The 17,706-nt window shown below is 40.7% G+C and overlaps 2 non-coding genes across 2 annotated transcripts; both read left to right on the top strand.

Moving 5' to 3' along the window:
* The first annotated feature begins 6,906 nt into the window (after window positions 1–6,906).
* On the top strand, window positions 6,907–6,978 carry trnae-uuc (transfer RNA glutamic acid (anticodon UUC)). The gene has a single exon. It is a non-coding gene; the product is annotated as a tRNA-Glu (tRNA).
* Window positions 6,979–9,081: 2,103 nt separating this feature from the next.
* trnar-ucu (transfer RNA arginine (anticodon UCU)) lies at window positions 9,082–9,153 on the top strand. Its single transcript has one exon. It is a non-coding gene; the product is annotated as a tRNA-Arg (tRNA).
* Window positions 9,154–17,706: the final 8,553 nt, after the last annotated feature.

The raw sequence follows: 17,706 nt of genomic DNA on the forward strand, positions 1-17,706 counted from the left end.
CTATGCAAAAAGTCGCACAGCTGTTTTGGCGACTGCTTTCTCAGAATCTTAGAGAGAAATGGAAGGTGGATATGGTCTATAGTTGGCTAAACATCTCGATCAAGGTTGGTTTTTTTCAGAAGAGGTTTAATTACAGCAACTTTAAAGTGCTGTGGTACATAGCCTGTTAATAAAGACAAATGGGTTATATCCAGTAGCGAAGTGTTGACTAATGGTAAAACTTCTTTAAGTAGCCTAGTCGGGATGGGTCTAAGAGGCAGGTTGAGGTTTAGATGAAGAAATAATTGAAATAAATTGATAAAGAGCAAGTTAAGCAAAGCAGTCAAAACATGTATCTGGTTTTACAGCTGTTTCTAAGGTTCCTGAGTTTAGAGATAAGTCAGTGCCAGTTAAAGCAGGTCTTGGTGAATTTTGCTTCTAATAGTTATAATTTTATCATTGAAGAATCTCATAAAGTCGTTACTACTAAGAGCTATGGGAATTCTTGGCTCAGTAGAGCTGTGACCTTCTGTTAGCCTGGCTACAGTGCTGAAAGAAAACCTGGGGTTGTGTCCTATTTTCCTCTATTAATGACGAGTAGTACGCTGCTCTGGCATTACGGAGGGCCTTCCTATACGTTTTAAGACTATCTTGCCAGATAAACGAGAATTTACAGTTTGGTGAACGCCAACTCTTCAAAGTTCCGCGATATTTTGCTTAATTTGCGAGTTTCAGGTGTTTACCATGGAGCTAACCGTCTTGTTTTATTATCTTCTTTTTTAGAGGGGCAACAGAGTCAAGAGTCATTCGTAGCGAGCCTGCGCGCTATCAACAAAATGATCGATATACTATACTGGCCCATTCATGATAAGCACTGTATACTCTGACTGCAGCAACACAAGTTCAAATTTCAGTGATACCTAATTTTATGGTGATTACGAGACTGAATGCAAAGTGATCTGTTTAATGGGTAGCAGGGGGATTGGGTGGACATGATGATGGGATGCAAACAGTGGTAATCTCTGCAACAACAAGGTGCTGCTGGGACTTGAACCCAGATTTCCAGTTTACTAGACAGGCACTTTAACCAACTAAGCAACAGCATCTCCATTAGCAGGTGTATGTTAATTCTCAATTTCTCTTTTACCTTGAATAAGCTAAACATACAGTATACTGACTTGCAGTATTGGGAGTAACGTGTTACAAAAGTAACGCAAATAAGTAATGTATTCCTTTTTGCTTTAACACAGTAATATAACTCATTACTAATTACATTTCAGTAATATTATACTTGTTGAAACAACAAGAAACCCAAACATTAAAGTGGAGCCAGTGAAGCTCGGTCCACCAGGTGGACCATCACCATTTGAACCAGACTGGGAGGACGCTTCAGGGCCCAGCACGAATCGTGGAGCAACAGCTACGGCCGCAACAGTGCCTTCTGACGTCCACTAAGGACCCCCCAGTTGCTCAGAAAAGGGAAGTTCGGGGTCCCTTGCTGGAGTTGCTTGACAAAGACGGATGGATGGTTGGAACCCGGTCACTAACTCATTGTAATCTTGCATGACACACAAACCTGTAGGAGGCACTGTAGCTTAGTGGTTAAAGCACCTGTCTTGTAAACAAGAGATCCTGGGTCCAAATTCAGTGCCTTAATCATCAATATTTATGTATCAGCACTAGAAAGAGTGTATATATATTTTTGTTGGTGTTGCTATAGTGCCTAACAAGCATTATTTAATTTTGCCCAGTTGCCCAGTTATATTCTGTTTTACAGCAGAGAACCCCTGAGGCCCGACAGACGCCATTACAGTTGGTAACATCAATCAGACAAAAAAGAGCCTATTTCACAAGTACCTTGGGCAGTTCTGAATGACTGATGGGGTTCCTAAGCATTTCAGTCCCATGTGTACAGACAAGATTATCAGCAACATCGCCACTCAGAAAAGTTTCTGGTATGCAAAGACCATAAAATGCCACGCTCACGCCACACAGGAGGCCTTACCCGTGACTTCCACCAGCTGCAGATCCACTCCGCTTCGTGTCTGCTCCGTGATCCGCAGTCCTCAACACCCACCAGGTCCGGATTTGTTAAAGGCCATGACGGACCACTGAAGTCAAGACCCACAGGATTTTGCAAATTAATGTATGATCTATAAACAGAACCACAAAACCAGAAGAATGAACTAGATGACCCTTGCATTGTTCTGAATTTAATGTGTTTTAATGTATCATCTTAAGCCTGTATTAATGTAGTGTTTCTGTGTAAAGCAACATGCCTTTTTCATTTGCTACCAGGGCTTAATGAGTGGCATGGGAAAGACATGATGATGGGATGCAAACAGAAGTAATCGCTGCAACAACCATGTGTTGCTGGGATTTGAACCCATGATCACCTGTTTACCAAAAGAGCATTTTAACCAACTAAGCCACAGACTTCTGCACCGTATAATGTGGCTGTATTGGGGTCGATCGTCTGTCAATCGCTTTAGCAGTTCCATCCCAGTGTAAAAATCCCTGTAATTTACCAGACTAAAATGTGCCTGCGTTTTCTACGATCTTGGCCTGTGCTGACCTCCTGTTCCTCAGATCAAATTAAAGTGACAATGCATGTTTAAATTCTAAAACTTCAACCTATTGTTCTAGAACTGCAACTTAACATTCCAGAACTGCAGCTTAAAAGAAAGTTGATATGTATATGCATTAATCCAAAATAAAGTTGATGTGTATATGCATTAATAAGAAGACCCTGTGGCGCAACGGCAGACTGTCAGTAGAAATAAACCTTTGTTGTAAGAAAACTTGTTTAATTTGTTATGAATCTTTTTTGTAATTTTACATATGTTTAAAAAATATCAGAAAAGCCAGGCACTTCTCAAGTTTTGAGTGGCGGTCCAAAATTTCACTTAAAACTCACTTGTCCCCCTCATCTCTGCTATCATCCACTCCTCCTTACCACTGGAACCGTCCCTACATCCTTCAAAACTGCTGCCATCACCCCTATTTTGAAAAAACCTGGTGCCGATCCATCCAACTTCAAAACTTCCGTCCTATTTCCAATCTACCCTTCCTCTCCAAAATTCTTGAAAAAACAGTTGCTCTCAACTCCATTCTCCCTATCCCACAATAACCTGTATGAACAGTTCCAGTCTGGTTTCCGCCCCCTCCATAGCACTGAAACACCACTCATCAAATCACCAACGACCTCCTAATGGCAGCTGATTCTGGACTCCTCACCATCCTCATCCTCCTCGACCTGAGTGCAGCATTTGACACCATCTGTCACACCACCCTCCTCAATAGGCTATCTTCCATTGGCATCACCCACACTCCGTTAGACTGGTTCACATCTTACCTCTCTGGTCGCACACAGTTCATTCAACTCAAGTCCTGTGAATCCATTCCCTCCTCCGTCACTTCAGGTGTGCCCCAGGGCTCTGTTTTGGGGCCCCTACTCTTCATCATTTACCTGCTTCCCCTCGGCAATATCTAACGCAAATTTAACATTCACTTCCACTGTTACGCCGATGACACCCAGCTCTACCTCTCCACCAAACCCTCGTCCACTCTCCCGCCCACCTCCCTTACGGATTGCATCTCTGAAATAAAATCTGGCTCACCCAAAACTTCCTCAATTAAACAGTAATAAAACCGAGGTTCTCCTCATTGGCACCAAAGCCACTCTTTCCAAAACAGACAGTTTTTCTCTCACAATTGACAACTGCTCCGTCTCACCCTCCCCCAAGGTTAAGAGTCTGGGTGTCATCCTTGACAGCACATTATCCTTTCAACCCCATGTCAATAACATTACCCGGTCTGCCTACTTCCACCTACGTAACATCAATCACCTCCGCCCCTCCCTTACCCCCCACACTGCTGCAATTCTTGTCCACAGTCTCGTCACTTCCCGTCTCGATTTTTGCAACTCTCTCCTCTTCGGTCTCGCTCACAAATCCCTCCACAAACTTCATTGGTCCAGAATTCAGCTGCCCACATCATAACTCAAACCCCTCCATCCACCACATCACTCCTGTCCTCCAACAGCTCCACTGGCTCCCGGTCCAGTTCCGTATCAAATTCAAATCCTTCTATTAGCATTCAAGGCCATCCACAACCTCGCCCCCCCATATTTGTCTGATCTCCTCCAGCGTCCCACTCCCTTCCGCTCCCTCAGATCCTCTTCCTCCATAAACCTGTCTGTCCCCCCCGCCCGTCTCACCACCATGGGGGGCAGAGCATTTAGCCGCTCTGCTCCCCGTCTCTGGAACTCACTACCCCCCCAACTCAGAAACATTGATTCATTCCCCCATTTCAAATCACAACTAAAAACACATCTGTTTAAACTGCCTATTTCACCTAAAGTCTGTTGCTCCGCCTTTTCTGTTGTATAGTATTTGTTTTGCTGTATAGTATTTGTTTTTCTGTTGTATAGTATTGTTTTTCTGTTGTATAGTATTTCTTTTGCTGTTGTATAGTTTTGGTTTTGGTTTTGCTGTATAGTATTTGTTTTGCTGTTGTATAGTATTGGTTTTGTTTTGCTGTATAGTATTTGTTGCTGTTGTATAGATTTGTTTTTCTGTTGTATAGTATTTGTTTTGCTGTTGTATAGTATTTGTTTTTCTGTTGTATAGTATTTGTTTGCTGTTGTATAGTATTTGTTTTGCTGTTCTTAATTTATGAATTCCCTGTGCGGCGTCCTTGAGTGCAAGAAAGGCGTCTTTAAATAAAATGTATTATTATTATTATTAAAACTTCTGAAATGTTACAGTTCTAGAATGTTACTTGGCAGTTCTAGAATCTTAGGTTGAAGTTCTAGAATGTAAAGATGCAGTTCTAGAAAGTCAAGCTTTCATTCTAGAAAAGATGCAGTTGTAGAACAATAGGTTGTAGTTTTAGAATATTAAGAGTTATGGTCCTAAAATGTTACTTACAGTTCTACAATGTTATTGTAGTTCTAGAATGTTAGGTTTGATTTCTAGAATGTTAATCTGTCGATCTAGAATGTTAGGTCAAACTTCAAGAATGTTAACCTGCAGTCCTGGAATGTTAAGTTGCAGTTCTGGAACAATAGGTTGAAGTTGTAGAATTTTATGAGTTGCGGTCCTAAACTGTTAATTACAGTTCTAAAATCTTACATTGTAGTTCTAGAATGTTGAGTTGCAGTTCTAGAACACAGGTTGAAGTTTTAGAATTTGAACATGCATTGTCACCAGACTTTAGTTTGATCTGAGGAACATGAGGTCAGCACAGACCATGATTGTAGAATGCAGGCACATTTCAGTCTGGTAAATTTCAGGAATTTTTAAACAAGGATGGAACTGCTAATCTTGCAAATGACAGCATATCCACTGCAATACAGCCACCTGATACTGTGCAGAACTCAGGGATTCCCTCTCTAAAAACCCTCCGCCCACGTGGGACTCTAACACACGACCCTGAGATTAAGAGTCTCATGCTCTACCGACTGAGCTAGCCAGGCTCTTCTCAAGATTTAAGTTGCAGTCCCAAATTTTACTTAAAACTTCTGAAATGTTACAGTTCTAGAATGTTACTTGGCAGTTCTAGAATGTTAGATTGAAGTTCAAGAATGTTAAGCTGAATTCTACAATTTTAGCTTCAAATTCTAGAATGTTAAGCTGCAGTTCTAGAATGTTAAGCTGTAGTTCTAGAATGTTAAGATGCAGTTCTAGAAAGTTAAGCTTTCATTCTAGAAATTTGAGTTGCATTTCAAGAACAATAGGTTGAAGTTTTAGAATTTTTATAAATTGCGTTCCCAAAAGGTTGCTCATAGTCCTAAAAGGTTACATTGTAGTTCTAGAATGGTAAGGTGCAGTTCTGGAATGTTAAGTTGCAGTTGTAGAACAATAGGTTGTAGTTTTAGAATATTAAGAGTTATGGTCCAATCATTACCGACATACTGGAAGTCGTCCATGTTTAATTAGATGCTCTCCAGTTATTGTTGTTTGGTAGATTAACATTATATTTTCTTACTTTGGGGACTTTTCATTTCATATTCTTTGTCTGACATTTTCTATCCCTGTTTGTATTTTCTGTGACTGCATGTGATTTTAAATCTGTTGGAGTTTCTTCAGACTAAAGCAAAGACACTGATGATGTCATCCAAAAGAGACATAAAGGACAGCACCTGTTTCCAGAGGACACTAAAGAATGACGGAGCAGCAGGAAACAGAGCAGCTCAAATAGCAAACAGCTGATTTATTCATCTGACTCGTAGAATAACGCCAATGATTGACTTGTTTTAAATGTCTGGGAATGTGGAACAGCTCCATGCTGACTACCTGAATAAAACAAGGCCACATGCTGATTATTGGGGACTTGATTTGATGGATTTATTCTTCCTGTTGTGTCTCTGTTAAACTCCTAATTTAAAGGTAAAGTCAGCGTCCACTAAAGGTTGTGCTGTTGCTGCTGACAGACTCAGATCATTATTCTAAGTGTGTGACAACATTATGGATGGATCCCTACAGAGATAGACCTTTTAGTTAACGAGGAACATCCTTTTAGTTTAGATCCTTTAGTTTCCAACCAGACCAGAGTGGTGATTGTAGGAACAGTGGAAAGATGAACCAAGACGGCTTTCATATATATATTTTCTTTTTCTATGACTATAGTTGTGTTTGTTATTAACAGAAATCAACCTGTCAACATTTCTATTCATCATAAAGTTTTTTACTGCCAGTTCAAAATGGAGCTGAACACGGAGGAGGATTCCTCCCTAACGGCGCTCTGCTCTGCTCCGTGCCCCCGCTGTCCGGTAATAGTTAAAGCAGATAAAAACCTAAAGAACACTCAAAGCTTCAATATAAAACTTACTTAAGAATCTTTTCATTCAGGTTCAAGAGAAGCCCTGTTTCCAGCCAGACTATGAATTGATTCATAAAATCCCTGGTATTAATATGTGGTCAGTCCCATATGGTCTAGTGGTTAGGATTCCTGGTTTTCACCCAGGTGGCCCGGGTTCAACTCCCGGTATGGGAATTGCTATCTAGCCAATGAAGGTCTGTAGAAAGATCTGGTTTAATGGTCCTGTATTAAATGAAGTACGCAACCTATGCCCCTATATAGTATATACAGTGCCTCAGAATTGCTTGTTGAATGGTCTATTAGCTTTGGAACCCCCCTTCCCCACAGCTTTCAATTGTCAGATATGGGTGGGGGAGTGGGCTCTGTGTCCAACCCTTTCTGTGTAAAAAAAACAAGTAAAGAATTTCTTGGATGAGAGACAAAACTTCTGCTGATGTCTTTTTACCAAGTCCAGTTGCCCTTGGCCTTGTTGTGAACTTTTGGGGTAACAGCATGGATCAGGAACCAAAACAGATTTATTTCCCATCTGGCAGGTATATCTGTGGCCTCAGTGGACATTTTGAAAATAGTTGCACAATGTTGACCCAATTGTCAGTCTATTTCCCATCTGGCAGGGACATTTCTGGATTCAGGTGGACATTGTGGACAGAAACATTGGTGGATCTTGAGTCCCACCAAGGATTTGGCCTGTATTGCACATTGCCTTCACATCCCGTGCAATGTATTGCCATTGTCAAGCACATTGACTTTCTTCCATGTCTCCATATATTTGGGCTGACAGTTGAGAAACCTTCCCTTGTTAACTATGACATGGATGATTGAGAGCCTACTTTATCATGACATGTTTAATTTACTCTATTATAATTTTTGAGACAGGTCCTACTGAAGCTCTGCTGGATCAGTCAGGATGGCCGAGCAGTCCCAGGTGCTGCATTCAGGTCGCTGTCTCCAGTGGAGGCGTGGGTTCTAATCCCATTTCTGACTAGTGTCTTCATTCGGAGTTAATGTCTGAGACGTGATATGGGGAATAAAGAATTAGGAGTTCAATGTATTTAAGGACAACATCGTTGTTTTTTAAGTGCAATAGGCTTGGCCAAACAGGAAGCCCAACAAAAGTCTCAGCTAAAGTCACTGTAGGACAGGCTTGAGCTATTGGTAGGCCACACTCACACACAAAAATTTAAAAAATATGGCAATAGCCTACTATGTCTACAAAAAATGTATAGTCCAGGAAAAGCAAGATTATCAGCAAAAATATGCAAACAGAGGCAGGAGCAAGCAGCAAAGCATCTGCACTGTAAGAAGCAGGAAGCAAGTCAATAGTCCACAGGATCAGTAATAGCAGACACCGGCAAAGTTCAAATCGTAGTGTACTGCCTGTGTCTGTGAATCCTCAGGGAGGCAGCTTGATTGATTTATATGCCGCCTTATTTGTACCACAACAGAGGGCCTCTCCCGGAAGTGGACAGGAATTACCCTGAACATGAATAGTGGAGACAGGTTGCTTCCAGTACCTTAGAAATAACACAACATTGTTCGTGGACGCACATCTGCAATTTGATATCCTGTGATGTGTCATTGGATTGCTACCACTCTTAAAGAATGCCTTTTGCTGTCAGAAGGATTTCAACCTACGCGGTGAGACCCTAATAGATTTCTAGTTCTTCACCTTAACCATTCGGCCACGACAACCTGAAAAGCAGTACTATACCTGTTTGGACAAAGGTTCAGAAACTTTTTTTTCAATTGGTTAGTAGTAGTTACCAGACAAGGGCAAAGTGCAAATTGTAGTGCACTGTCTGTGTCTGTGGATCCTCGTAGAGTCAGCTTAATTGATAGGCTCCCTTTTTGGTTGGATAAAACACAACAATAAACAGTTTAAAAATAAAAATAGATAAAAACAAGAAAAAAGTTACAGGGCAGTATACAAAATTAAACATTAAAGAAATGAATAACCATTTAAAGAAAGGCAACATCAAGAAGAAAAGTTTTCAGCCTTGATTTAAAAGTTACTGAAGATGAAAGCATGGCAAAGTTTTTTCCAAATCCTGTTGACACATACGTCCTTAACCCTTGATATTTTCTTAAGGTGATAATAGGCTGACTTTGTAATTGTCTTAATGTGGCTGTTAAAATTTAAGTCCACGACTTCACCAAGATTTCTGGCTTTGCAATCTTTGCCAAAAAATTAACTTTTGGAAATTGATCTTAATGCCTTAATATAATAAAAAGGAAAAAGAAAAAGACAACGTTTAAGGACACCAACTGTCTTGTCTAGCGATGGTGGTATAGTGGTGAGCATAGCTGCCTTCTAAGCAGCTGACCTGGGTTCGATTCCCAGCCATCGCAGTAGTTTTCATTGTGTGGTTACTTGCTTTATTTTTCAAGAAGTAACCAGAAAGGTTACTTGCCCAACCCGATTTGATAAAAAATTAGATCTCTTTTATGGTACAAATAAGGGAGCATATCAATCAATCAAGCGGCCTCCAGGATCCACAGACACAGGCAGGATACCACGATTTGCACTTTGCCCGTGTCTGGTAAATACTGCTAACCAATTGAAAAGTTTATGAACATTTGTTCAAAAAGGTATGAACATTTTTTTCATGTTGTCGTGTCCGAGTGGTTAAGGCGATGGACTAGAAATCCATTGGGGTCTCCCCGCGCAGGTTCGAATCCTGCTGGCAACGAAAGGTTTTCTTTTAGAGTGCTAGCAAACCAATGACACATCACAGTAACCCCAATTGCAGATGTGCCTTCATGAACAGTGTTGTGTTACTTCATAGGTACTGGAAGCCAACTTTTTCCACCATTTATTATCTGTCTGTGTCACAAGATTTGCAGTGAGCGTTGTATTGTCCAGCAGAAAGGCAACAGGTGTGTTACTTTTTGACTATGATTTATATCGTAGCAGTGCAATCATTTTGCCCAGGTTTGATTTCCAGCCACCGCAGTTGCATTTACAGGTTTTAAAGCCATAAACAACATATTTCAATTTCCTTGCGAGAGTCATCCCAAAAGGATTAATAAAGATTAGTCTGAGTTGATCTCAGAAAAAAGTCAAAAGAATTCCAAAATCTTCAGTGGATGTAGCTCAGTGGTAGAGCTCATGCTTTACATGTATGAGGACCTGGCATCTCCAGCAGGTATTATGGTGGAGTCTTTAAAAGAGCTGCAACAGAAATTACCTCCTGTGGTAATCTGACTGGTAAACAGCACAACAAGCACTTTAAATTTACATGTTTTACAGATTTTATTTACAGTAATTATTAACTAAAGTGTAGTATATTTTTTTTAATTGTTTTTATGGGTGTTACAGCAGGTTAGTTTCTTTTTTTATGGATAAATAACCTCAACCTGCAAGTAAGTCAACCCTCAGCAGGTGGGGACATGTCACTTCAGACACTTGCAGCAACAGACTAGAACAAACGTGCTACTGATTCAAAGCATAGGAAAAAGCAGAGGATGGTTTCGATCCATCGACCTCTGGGTTATGGGCCCAGCACGCTTCCGCTGCGCCAAAGCTGGGGAACAATAGTCTGTAAGGGGGGGGGGAGAAGAGGAAAAAGGGAAGAGGGAGGGAAGAAGGAAAAGAGGAAAAGGAAGAGGAAAAAGGAGGAAAAAAAGAAGAAATGAGAGAAAAGATGAGAAAGATGCTAAATTACACACATAGTGTAAGAGTTTTATAGTTTCTATTAAGTCAGATTTTAATTTAATTGCTGAAATTTGAATGTTTCTGGGAAATAAGGGAAGTTTAACGTAGATTCAAAGGTCACAGGTTCAATCCCCACCTAGTGCCAGAAGATCAATTACACTGTCCACAACTTTAATGTTCTACTAAACAAAGTTTTGGAGGAATAAGATATTAGGAAGGTTGGGAAAAATTTAAACAAATAATTTATAACGTTTAGATTGACTTTTGAACAATATATCTGTTTTTAGTACTGCATACATTTAGTAATCGTGCTATATTTGGTCAATATTAAAAGTTAGTCTTTATATTAAGTATTGTTTAGTAATAAATAATTTTCTTTTTCTTTTAAACAATGTATTACAGGTAAAACCAAGCATTTGTAGTTCTCTTTTCTCTAAAAGCTAGTATGTCTTCCAGTAATCATTGCAGGGAAGTAGGTGTATAAAGGCAAGTCATATGCTCAGCAGTGTGTACACTATCATTTGGAATAATCTTGAAATGAAGCCAATAATATAATACATGCCAACTTTATTACATTATTGATCTTAACAAAACAATATGTCTTCAGGTAACGAAAATATTGTTTAGCACAAGAAATGACTGACTATACAAAGGTTTTACGCCAGGGAGGAAAAAAAGAGAATCAACAAACTATTCTGTACAAAGAGTAAAAACAAACATAACATATAAATCACACTACATCATAGTATTGTATGCATAGTAAAATCTAACTATTTACATTTTCTATTTACATTACATTTACATTTTTGATTTTTTAATCTGATCTAACCACAACTCTTTTGACAGTGTTTCTGTATTGGGCAGTAGATAGTGCCTTGATATTGGCTGTGCCCAGTTTCTGCGGTCCTGAATTGTCCACACTTCCTGCAAGTGTTGTACTCCACCTTCATCTTATTAAACCTTGCCTTAGAGGCAGGGCGACCACTGGCAGGTGGAGGTGCTGATGGAGCAAGAGGGGCAATAGGTGTATGGGGGGCATGGTATGCAGGTGGACACTGAGGCAGCAGCAGGCTGGCTGGATGAAGCAACACCTGGCCTGGAACAGATGCTGATGTTATCAGGTTCACAACTGTTGGGTCTAGATCCTGGTCCTCAAGCCTTCATCTTCCTGCTCTCCCCCAATGTTGATATCTTCTCAGAGTCTGGTTCATGTCCTGAATGGGCTGCCCTGTCTGATTATACAAGTAGTCAACACCAATAAGCTCTCCTGGGAGGTGGACAACATAATAAAGAGAGATCTTATTAGCATGAATGAGCACAAATACATAAATAAACAATAATATGTAAATGCAGAGTTAATGAATGGTGAATAACATGCCTGCTGCTTAACATACCGGTGTATTTGGGCGGAGGCTGGAAAAACGGAACATACTTCCGACCAGCACCTTCAGCTTATTGGTGTTGACCAACTGGACCAGGTCTTCAGAGTAGCTGAGGAGATGGGAGGGTTTGGTGGTTAGAGACTGTGCAGCCCGTGTCCTGGTTCCACCTGCTCTGGCCTTCTAGCAGAAACAGCTGAAAGTTTAGGCGTTGGCCTTTGTTCCAAAATTAAAGTTGTAATTTGTTAACATTTGCATTCCCTATTACTGAGAAGAATATAAAGACTATATTATAATGTAATGTAATATAAATTATTTTTCATTAAATAGTAGTGCTGGGTACCATTTCAAGGGATAATTTGGGTTGCACTGGACCAGCAGAGGGTCCAGCAGCAGTTGGAGCAGCAGGGTCAGCAGCAGTGACGGAGTGGGCCAGCTGCAGCAGCAGGTGTGGCTGTCTGCACATTAGTTTTCTAATAAAAATATCAAAGAAATCAACACCAACAAATATAAGTCAGTTTTGACAACATACATTATGCAGCACTGTCAGAGCCAACAGACCAGTGGCATTTCAGTGCAAAATAATTAGGTCAAAAACGATTTGATATGCTGCAAATAGCTACAAGCACAAGTACTGTGGGACAGTACAGTTATTTAATCTTGCATTTTTTTCCGTCCCTCCGAACCCCCCCCAGTCGATTTTTAGTCAAAAATTTCACGACTTCAGTCGACCAAGATTTTCTATGGTTGATTACAGCCCTAAATCCTTCACTTTAAAATCAAGTACATTTTCAAAACTACTTGAAAAATACACAACAAAACTGCTCAATACAGTAATGTAAGAAATGTATTTCCTTATTTTCCACCTCTGCCAATACCTCCCTGTCGAGTGTGTATTAAATGTACCAAACTGTATAAGTGTGTAAGTAGCCCGTATGAGCAGATGTATGTGAATTAATTTAGCCAGTCTCCTACATACGTTGTCCTAGGGAAAGGGGGGGCAATTAATTTACCCAAGGGGCCACATGAGAATCAGGGGCTGTTGTGGAGGAAGTATCAAGGTAGTAAGTATTAAAAGCTAAATGTACAATGTATACGTCGATGTATATGTCACACGGAGGCCACTTGGAGAGATACCTGCTGCTGTACAAGTTGCTGATCTTTAGCTCATTAGATGGTCAGTTAGCCCTATCTAGTGGACAGATAGTAGAACTCCATCATCTGATGGGGGACTTCTCTCACACTGACTGGCTCTGGGAACAGGTTGGACTGGTTCTGCCGTCTCTCTGACTCTGAAGTTATGAACTGTGACGGCGTCTTCACATCAAATGCACATCGACTTCAGGACTGACGAGGGACAACGAGCAACTTCTTCTCTCCCAGTGTCTCCTGGACACATGAAGGGGGACGTGTCTGGAAACTGACCTGAAGAGACTTCAGCAGGTGAGAATCTGACCAGAGGAGTCTGGAAATGTTTGATGAACAGAATCACTGTTGATTCAATCTGTTGGACTGGACAGAAGAAAAGTTTCTTTCTGGGTTGTTCTTCAGATTTGTCTCGATAGACTATGATCCAGATGAGTGTCCATCTGAGTAAAGGAGAGTGGTTTGAGAATGATTAGCATGTATTACTGTTGCTAGTTCTCAGGTCACAACCACAGCACAACGTTATCTGAGTTCACATCAGTGGAAAAACTGGTCGGATCGCTCTGATCCACTTGATCCAACACCCAGTAGTACTTTGACACAGAGTTGTTTGTACTTCTACTGCAGTACAGAATGAGCATAAGATCTTGTGTACTTCAGTAAAGTACCGACATGATGAGATTGTCTTTGTGGTGCGTTCAGGTGTAAGCTACATTTGACTGTTTGGAGCAGTTTTATATGATGCTGCGTGATTCTTTTCTTTATTGATCAACCTGCTGATTATTTCTTTTGTGTTTTTAGGAAGCACAGGTTCAGTTATTAGCTATTATCAATGGTATTTCATCAATATTAGTAAAGTTATGAAAATGTATATTGATCACTTTATCAAATTAAATAAATAATCAACGCATTATTTATCTTTATCAATACTGATTAATAAGTAATAATCCTTTTGTCATACTCCATTGTGCGTGTGTGTGTGTGTGTGTGTGTGGTGTGTGTGTGTGCGTGTGTGTGTGTGTATGTGTGTGTGTGTGTGAGAATGAGGAAGATGACAACGTAACTACGCTGGTGGCTACACCACAAAAAAACAGGGAGTGTCCAAACAGCTCTGATCAACTGGGGCCGTGGGACATTTATCTAAAACCCAGTAGTACTTTGACACTGAGTGTGTGTACTTTTACTGCAGTACAGAGTTCCTGTATGATCATTCTGGACTGCAGTAAAAGTACCAACACATGACTTTGTTAGTACAAGTTAAAGTTCTGCCTTGAAATTGTTACTTTGGTAAAAGGAGAAAAAGTTACAGAGTGCAGTAACGTGTGTGTGTGCGCGTGTGTGTGTGTGTGTGTGTTAGTGTGTGTGTGTGTGTAAGTGTGTGTTTGTGTTGAATTATGTGGTCACATAATCATGTTTTTCTGGAAGGACTGACAACTATAAAGTGTGCGTGTGTGTGTGTGGGTGTGTGCGCGTGTGTGTGTGCGTGTGCGTGTGCGCGTACGTGTAAGAGAGGGTGTGTCTGTCATCAGTGTAAAATGCAAGGAGTGTCAGAACTGGTCCGACAGCTTGGTTCTACATTTAATGGAACTAAAACACAGACATGTCCAACACTGAGACAGACTTGGTTTGACTGAAAGCTGTTTACACAGTCCATGTGTCAACTGTCCCAGAGACTCCGAGTCCTTCATGGACCTGCTCAGGGTGTCTGATGGAAAGAGCTGACTCACTGTTTTCTACAGCATCTGGGACATGTTAGAGAGGAATGAGAGACTAATGTGTCCTGTGATGAAAAGGTTATCATAGTAACAGAGGTGATGTCTCCCAGCAGGTGTGGACTCTGCTATGAGTCAGTGTGAGGACAGAGAGGAGGGAGCCCCTCCTTCTAAAACCACTCTGTGGGGGGACCATGACAGCCAGACCAAAGCTCAGAGGTGAGATGATGATGGACTCTTCTCCATGTTAGAGCTCAGCACTCACATCACTCCTCCATCAGGATTCACTCTCAATATCAAGTTAATAAGAACTTCTTACTGGAATACGCAACAAAGAGACAACCACTGGTTATCTACTGAGATGAGACGCCATCTTTCATCACATTACATTTTGGTGAATAGGAACTCATCCACGGTCTTTGTTTGTATCAGGATGCAGCAGCAGAAACCTGGACCTGGACCAAGCTGTGTGTCCATGAAGAGTGACTGGTCTATGGGTCGTCCTGTTAACTTTAAAGTTGGACAAGCTGTTGATGGAAGGTAATAATTTGAAAATGAACTTTTTTTTCGGCCTCTCCTGAGAATAATAATAAATAATTCACTTGAATATGTTTCATACTGTATTTACATACAAAATAAAAGACTTTTATAGTTGTTAAAGACTAGAATTCTCAGCATATAGTAATGAGTTTAGGATGTCATTGTTATAATAATATAATAAAGACATCTTCAGTTGATCTGCAGACACCTTAAGAGCTTGGCCATCAGGTCCAGGTTACCTGAGACCTGCAGGTTTCCTCTTGTAGTCTGTGATGGTTCTTAGTCCAGACCACATGTTCCTGGTGTTGGAGCCCTGCTATTAGAGTCCACAGTATTCCCGCATTGTCTCTTTGCATTTAGTCTCAAATTGCCAGACCACAGCGCTGATAACAATATCCAATCCTAGTACCGAACCACATAACGCTCTCTTCATGACAACAAAGACACAGGTTGGTTCAGTGCTTTGCTTCTGTCCTTAGACTGATGCATCCACGTCAAGCTGTGAGAACTACTGTATGTATATATATATATATATATATATATATATATATATATATATATATATATATCCTGAATCCTTGAAAGTGCTTTACTGTTCACCTTGGCCAGTGTAACTCAAACTTAACCCCCCCAGCACCGTAACATGTGGTCACACTAGACCTCCCTGGGTCCAGTAACAAATTCCATCTCAGCAGAAACCACAACAGGGAACTTTAGTTCAGAGAAGATCAATAAACAATAGACCAAATCTTTAACTATTACATCTACAGTACTTTACATTTAACACATTTTCTCCTTGAGTGCATGAGACCATAAATATAAAACATAAATTTAATTTAAATTGTACATTAATTATGCGTCATAACACATCACGTATATAAACAGCACTTACAATGACCCTCCTGAGAAGAAGATTCAGGTCTGGATCCAGATCTTTGTAGTCTCATGTAGGACTCAACAGTATATCATGTCAGCAGTGACATCACAGTGTCCGCCTACAACTTCTTACTTTATTAGTCAAATAAGAGCCAACGACTGAGATGAGACAATATCTTTGATCAGATTACTTTTTTTTTTAAAGATTCTTTGATGGGCAATACTTTAATGATAGGACAGGTCAGGAAAGGAGAGAGAGAGGGGGAAGACCGTCACAGGTCTGACTCTAACCCTGACCCTCTACATATGTGCACCTGCTCTACCAACCGAGCTAACCGACCACAAACAGATTAGTTTTTGAGTATGAGTTGAGATGAGCACACAATAGTAACTCATCCACGGTCTTTGTTTGTATCAGGATGCAGCAGCAGAAACCTGGACCTGGACCCAGCTGTGTGTCCATGAAGAGTGACTGGTCCATGGATCATCCTATTGACATCAAAGATGGACAAGATGTTGATGAAAGGTAATAATTTATAAATGAACTTTATATGTCTCTTTCAGAGCTTCATGGTATAGGTTTTACACCATGGGATTTTAATCTGATGCCCAGTGATACCAGGACCAGAACCACCAGACCGATTATTGCTGGTTAAAAGAAATCCCATTAATACAGAGCACGTTTTTCCCATCCCAGAATGGGGTGTAGACTAGTCAGACCTTCCTCTGCAGCCCTGAACTCATTTTGGCTGCTTGTATCATCAATCTCTATCTTTTGGTCACTACCTAAAGCTCATTACCATAGGTTGCCGAGGAAAGAACCATGACCTCAGTTATGGAGGTGCTGAACCTCATTCCACACGCTTTACACTTTCCTCCCACCTAGGTGTGCCCACCTGTCAATAAAAATCTAAATCAGCATGGTCTAACAGTCCAGTATCTCATATTCATCAGTCATTGATTTCCAGGTGAATTATGAAATTTAAAAAACTCTTTTGTCTTAGGAAGCTGAAGAATGTTCCTCCTCTCATCCAGTGCCTATGCTGCTGATGCTGGATCCAGATGATGAGATGAGAAGGCATTTTTCATCAGATTATATTTTGGTTAAAGTTGCTGACCCACGGTCTTTGTTTGTATCAGGATGCAGCAGCAGAATCCTGGACCTGGACCCAGCTGTGTGTCCATAAAGAGTGACTGGTCTATGGATCCTCCTATTGACTTTAAAGACGGACAAGCTGTTGATGGAAGGTAAGAATTATAAAGTGAACTTTGTTATTACCTGACTCTCTCAGAGCTTCATAGTCGGGGTTTGGCGATGCCACATAATGTGGTTTTGATCTGAAGCCCAGTAATACCAGGACCAGGACCACCAGACAGATTAGGGCGGTCTAACAATGTAAATGTGATTGGTTTAAAGAAATGCCCTGGTAGTTAGAGTCCACAGTATTCCCGTATTGTCTCTTTGCACTTGGTCTCGAATGGCCAGACCACACCGCTGATGATGATACCCAAACAATACCCAATCCTAGTCCTGAACCACATAGCACTCCTCAAGAGCCACAGTTGCCATTGTGTCATCATCAGGACTGTGCAC

Source organism: Etheostoma spectabile, unplaced genomic scaffold, assembly GCF_008692095.1.
Source record: "Etheostoma spectabile isolate EspeVRDwgs_2016 unplaced genomic scaffold, UIUC_Espe_1.0 scaffold00005250, whole genome shotgun sequence".
NCBI lineage: Eukaryota > Metazoa > Chordata > Actinopteri > Perciformes > Percidae > Etheostoma > Etheostoma spectabile.